The 6,123-nt window shown below is 35.4% G+C and overlaps 1 long non-coding RNA gene across 1 annotated transcript in view; it reads right to left on the reverse strand.

The window, feature by feature from the left end:
* LOC141502674 (uncharacterized) overlaps positions 1-4,497 on the reverse strand; it is a 77,167-nt gene extending 72,670 nt beyond the window's left edge. The window contains exon 1 of the long non-coding RNA XR_012472616.1: positions 4,311-4,497. This is a non-coding gene — a long non-coding RNA (uncharacterized LOC141502674). The remainder of the gene's footprint in view (positions 1-4,310) is intronic.
* Positions 4,498-6,123: the final 1,626 nt, after the last annotated feature.

A 6,123-nucleotide genomic window follows, 5' to 3' on the forward strand; every position in this document is an offset into this window, starting at 1 on the left:
TTACAAAAAGACCACCATGAAACTAACTACAACTTATGTAACAACATCAGTTGTTGAAAATGAAGTAGAGAAATTCTACTAAAAACTTAATAAGACCTCCAGGTTAAATCAACATATACCCTACTTGATGAATTCAAAACAAAGGTGGGAAAAGTATGGTTCAAGAAATAGTAATGAGATCAGCCAAAGATTACACAAAAGTCTTATATCTTTATATTATGAACAATTTTGTGTCACTGAACACAAGCAACAAATAAAGATGCAAAAAAGTTATAATTTAAAAGACAGAAAAAGATGTGATATTATTATTGAATTTATCTTTGAATCAAGTATATATTTAGACCAATTTGTTTGGGCAAATATCAGAATTAATAAAAGTTTGAAGATAAATAAGAAGAGATGGTGTGCAATTGAAATAATTCTATCCTAAATTACTGAAATGAGCTATCTAGTGATGAAAAATGGTAATAGACATCAAAAATAACATTAATACCAATCACAATAATGTATACATATATTTAAGCAATATAAATGAATGAAAAAGAATTTATTAAGTATTTAATATGTGCTGGGTACTATACTAAGTGCTAGGGATATGAAAACAAACAAGCAAGATAGTTCCTGTCCTTAAGGAACTCAACTTCCAATTGGGAATGCAAAAAAAAAGTATTATTCTAATAAGGAAGATAAAGTGGGAAATTATGAAGGGGGAGGTATCAGAGGGGATATACATGATACCATCATTTTAGAGATAGCCAGGAAGGGGCATAGTGGCCCACATCTGAGTAAGCTTCACCTATCAGACTCAAAAGATTCAAGTAAAGCTGGACTGGATAAAATATGTATAGATTAAATCTGCTTCTAGTGTTAGAGAACATAAAAATGTTTGCCAATCTGAGGGAAATAGTAATGAAAGTAAACAGCCAGGTTGGAATCTAAATTCATTTGAAAACTTTACAATGAGAACTGATGGATGATTATAAGGAGTATTACCTCATAAACAGAAATTTCATGAAGGACAAATTCAATTTAAAGAAAACTTGGTAAGAGATGCAACTAAGTAAATTCACTCCAAGAGCATTTAAGGATGAAAATGGAAGAATAACAAGTAGAAGAAAAAAGAAAATATCTGTAAAGACAATTGTAATAAACAATTTTTTCACAATCAAGGAGAGCAAAACCTCCACACTCCTAATATGACATCATAGTTCCAAATTCTGCAGAGTGGAAATAGAAATGGTACTGAAGAAGCAAAGAAGGGAGCAGCAACTGTATGGACAAGGTGCGTATATAGATAAAATCTGTGTTGGAAAAGATTTAATCGTGAGAGAACTTTAGAGTTTGACAGTAATGGATGCAAGGGATTTAAAGTAGGAGACATACCAAAGGCAAGGCATGTTAAAGTTTTTCTTGTCCTTTTCTCATGTCCACCACTACTCCAAAATTAGCATAGCAAGTAAGTTTCTAAAAGTAACTGATATAAGGCAACAAGAGAAGGACATAAAACTGTAAAAAAAAAAGAGAGAGAGAGAGAGAGAGAGAGAGAGACAATAGAAACCACAGACTATTCTCTACAAATTAAGAAAGGACAATTATTTGTAAACTGTCCTCTAAATTAAAGGTACATAGGAGTCCCTGGCAATTTCCTTATACATTGTTAACTCAGGTCATATCCTGAGACTATGCGCTAAATCAGAAGTCACCTAGGTCCTAATAGCATCGCTCCTCAATGACACTTACTGTCCCTCAGTTGTAAGCTGTAGATAAATTCTAAATAAGTACACTAAAACCAGCAACATGGATGGGCTAAACCTAATGTGGCATTAATAATTTTAAGATGATTTTGACATGTTAATGTCTAATGATAAGTTAGTCTATCCCCCACTACCAAAATCCTATAAAAAATGGTACCACAAACTCCTGCCACAAACTCCACCCGATTTCCATTCCACCCCTACTTCAGCATTCCTTCCTGCTGTGGATCCATGCTATTCCAGGGTTCCCAACTCAAATTTGCAATTATATAAATGATTTTTGTGCCCCTTCCTTCCGTTCTCTTCCCCACACTGTCTGGCTACCTCCACTGTCCCATCACTCATAAGGGCAGGCATCCCCATGCCTCTGTACTCTCTGTTCCTTATTAAAGTATGATTGAAGCATTGTCCCCTCCTCCCCTTTGTTTCCATCATTATCTTTTCCATCAAGTAGCCAAAGAACTAGGCATGCTTGCCTCAATCCCAGTGGGATCTCTTTGTGGTTCCTTTCCCTTAGCTCAAAAACAAATAACAACAGCAACAAAACCATCAGGGTTGAGATCTATTACTATGGCATGTAATGTTGAAGAGGAAAAGTCAAGAAAGATTGTGTATGTCTGTGTGAAACTGGTTCCAGATATTCTCCTTTTCTCTTTCTTTGATCAGCTCAGCCAGACTCAGGTATCTGATATCTAATCATATCTGGCTTGTCCAGATGATTGTGGGTGAGATCCTGTAGCCCAGAGGAATGATTGCTTTCATCATACTTCAGAGCCATCCAGACATAATGAATAGGGGTACATGGTGGTTGAATGAGGGTGGAATGGGAGCCTAACCGTGTCTCAGAGGTAGGGAAAGACCCTTGTCTTGGATGTACCAAACTATCAGTCCTATCAGGGGGAGAAGGACCAACTTGGTAGCACCTTGTTTCCCAGATGCTCATTTGCATAAGATCTACAGGAGAAACTTCAAGGTCAAATATTGGAGATTTAAAACTCCCAGTTATTTAGTAATTATTGAGCAGAGCTTGCAGAGATAAAAATTTGAGCAATATGTTGTATGACAGTCATAAAGGATTCAACTCTGAGTCAGAAAGGATTGGGGAAAAAAGAGAAAAGGGATGGCTATAACTCTGTACTACCATCTGCTTCCTGGAAGTCAGAAGAACCCCAGAGCCTAGCCAAGGAAGTGAAACTAGAAACTTCAACAATCCTAAACAAGATTGTCTTTTCTGAAAAAATAATAGAAGGTGACACTTGGTTTCTTTCTGAAGGATCACCTCTCTACCTTTGTCATGTGATGAATTCTGGCCATTAGGGTCAGCCTTCTCCTAAGAGGTGCAATTGGAGGGCCTGTAGTAGCGTCCTCTAACAATCCAAGACCTCCACTAAAACTAACTGTTCATGGTACAAGAACCAGTTCTTTTGCTTGTGCATGTTGGTCAAAGACCAATGAGTCATTGGAGTTTTGATACTCAAGAATCATATCTCTTTGTAAGTAAAAAGTGAACTCCTCTTACTATTGTTAAGTCAGTTGAACCCTCAAAATACTATCCATAGACAATGATATGAAACTCCAGGCAGAGAGGCTATGAGGATAACACAACTAAATCCTTAAACTTTTCTGGGATTTTATTTTTATTATCCCTGTGGAATTTGGAAAGCACAACTGTGTACCCTCCTTGAGATGGTGGTCACAAAAGCTGTGATCCTTGGGATCATTCATTCACTATGGTAATGGATTTGCTGACAAATTTAGAACCAAACCAGTGACTAAGTGACTGACCTATAATGGGCTGCCAAGGCCAGGGAGAAGATTGTGATATGAAATTATAGGCAGCTCAAATAATTCAAATAAGCTAATGTTTATATGTCTCTGGCAACCAAGGACTGTCCCTGAAGTGTATCTGTATCAACATCTATTCTCAGTGAAATTTGTAACTAGTCCTGGAGCAGCCTATGCTATTGCAACCTTTTAAGAAATCACTCCCTTATAAACTGGCCCCAACACCTGAAATTTGAGTGAGTTTAAGAATCTGTGAGGATCAAGCTTGCTCTCAAGGGGAGATGACTTAGCACAAGACATTATTACATCCCTTTCCCTGGGAGTATAGCCATGTAACTTTGTCTCTTTCTGTCACTGTCACTTTTGTCCATGGGTCTACTAGCTGTATCCATATCTCAGCCTCCGTTAACAAACCATTTACTGAAGCATTAGTCTAGTCTGTTGAGTTTTCATTTCCTGAGAATTCCAAATCTCTCTGGACATTAATGTTCCTCAAGGGTTAAAGGTCAAACAAGGGAGAATGATTTGATACTGCCTCATAAATTATTAAAATTATAACATCTCTGAGTCTCAATCCAGATTAAATACTATTTCTAAAATAAAATAGAAAACTTCTTTCCTCCATAAGTTTTCATGTATCACTTTATATTTATCAAACCCTCTAATTTGAAAAGCATAAATATCAAAATTAACAGTCATATAAAAAAAATAAAAAAACAAAGAAATGAATAATAGTGTCTCTTCTAATTATTATTGGAAATGCATCCCTACCACTCAGTTCTCTCAAAAATGGTAGTTAAAATCACTTTTCAGAATTTTTTTCATAACATTTCTTGAAAAAATAAGCATTAAACTCCATTCTATCAGAAAGTTAGTTCTCTTAGTCTTTCTCTCTCCTCAGCCTTTCTCCAGCCATCACAATTAATAGTTTCTCCAGAATGACATTTAAATTGTCAGTTTCCTCCCAGACACCCCACAGATGATATCAAACTGCAACTCCCTACAGTTCCATTTCCTCTTAAAGATACAGTAACATTATCCATAGCCTCTATGAGAAAGGTTTTTGAAGTCATTATAATACCTATATATAATAATATATATATATATATACATATATATAATACCCAAGTTCTTCCTAAAAGGTAAAAACAAAATATTCCAAATGTAGCCCAAGCAGGGAAGGATATATGAGACAACAACAATGGCATGGAAAATTGTACAGAAAAATTTATAAGTTTTAAAAAATCTTTTATTGATATATAACACAAAAATGTATAATTTATATAAATTATAATAAATATATAAAATGTTATAAGATATATAAGAAACCTGACTTTCTACCAGTTGTAAGAGTGTTTACTCTCTTTAACTCCCTCCTACCATAAAATTCTTTTCAGTTATTAACTCAGTTCTAGTTCTGTGATTTGGTATTATCTATACAGATCTAAGCCTTTACAATTTTCTGAAATCTTCTTTTCCAGATATCAATATGGCATATTGCAGGGGGGCACCTCATGCTCCTCAACATAAATTATCCTGGGATATTTCACTCTCAAATGATGAAGATTGGGAGAGGTCTTTCTGAAACGACCAAACCTCCATCTTTAATTCCTACTCCCACATCATTCCATCCCTCTTCAAAAAATTTCCCAGTGAGAAGGGATTCACTTTTATCTTAGTTCAAATCTACAACTCCTTGAGTTTCATATTTTTTACACTTCCCTCATCTCAAGTTGGAGCTCTGATAACGTTTGCTTCTTCTACCTGATCTATAAAAAGAAATTCTACACATAAGATTGATCAGACAGTTTATCCTTCATGGATTCATCACCTCCTTCTCCTTGCTACATATACTAAAAATATACATGTCCCTACAAAACTCAACTTCTGTGAATTTGGATCTCTAATTGCTTATCTCAGACCAATTGGCTTTCATTCTGAATATTTCTTCTAAGATATTAACTCCTATCACTCAGCTGTTAGGTAAAATAATGTATAAGTGATAGCCAAAGAATTAAAAAACTATATTCCTTTCCCTAAGTCCTCAGTTGGGTTAATTATTTCCTCAACTCCAAGTCATGTCATTGGCCCCATTAGTACCCTTTCTGGGAATCCTGAATATTATAGAAAGATGTGGATTCAAGTTCTGTCACTGATATATACTAAATGTGTCATCATTGTTCATCTCTAAGGCAACTCTTTAAATGATCCAACCAATTGTGTAAGATTCTAAATTATAGAATAGTTGCCAATCTGTACTTGAAAAGTTTCCACACAAAATCCCTATGCTGATAAGAAAAAGTCTAATTTTTCACCAGATCCATATGTGTATGTATGTGTATGTAATCATCTATGGAATTGTGAGACACACAAGTCCATCACCTACTGATGGGACATATCACACATAAGCTACAGTAAACCCATCTGTACCCTTTGCTGGCTTATTTGTGCAGTGGCTAGCAAGGACCCTGAAAATTCTTGCAACATTGCAATGGTATAGGAAACTCACAGTAAGTAAGCTTCTTCTACCCATATAGACTAACCACTGCTGGCAAGCCACAGATATAGATTTGTCTGAATCAGT

This window comes from Macrotis lagotis, chromosome X, assembly GCF_037893015.1.
Source record: "Macrotis lagotis isolate mMagLag1 chromosome X, bilby.v1.9.chrom.fasta, whole genome shotgun sequence".
NCBI lineage: Eukaryota > Metazoa > Chordata > Mammalia > Peramelemorphia > Peramelidae > Macrotis > Macrotis lagotis.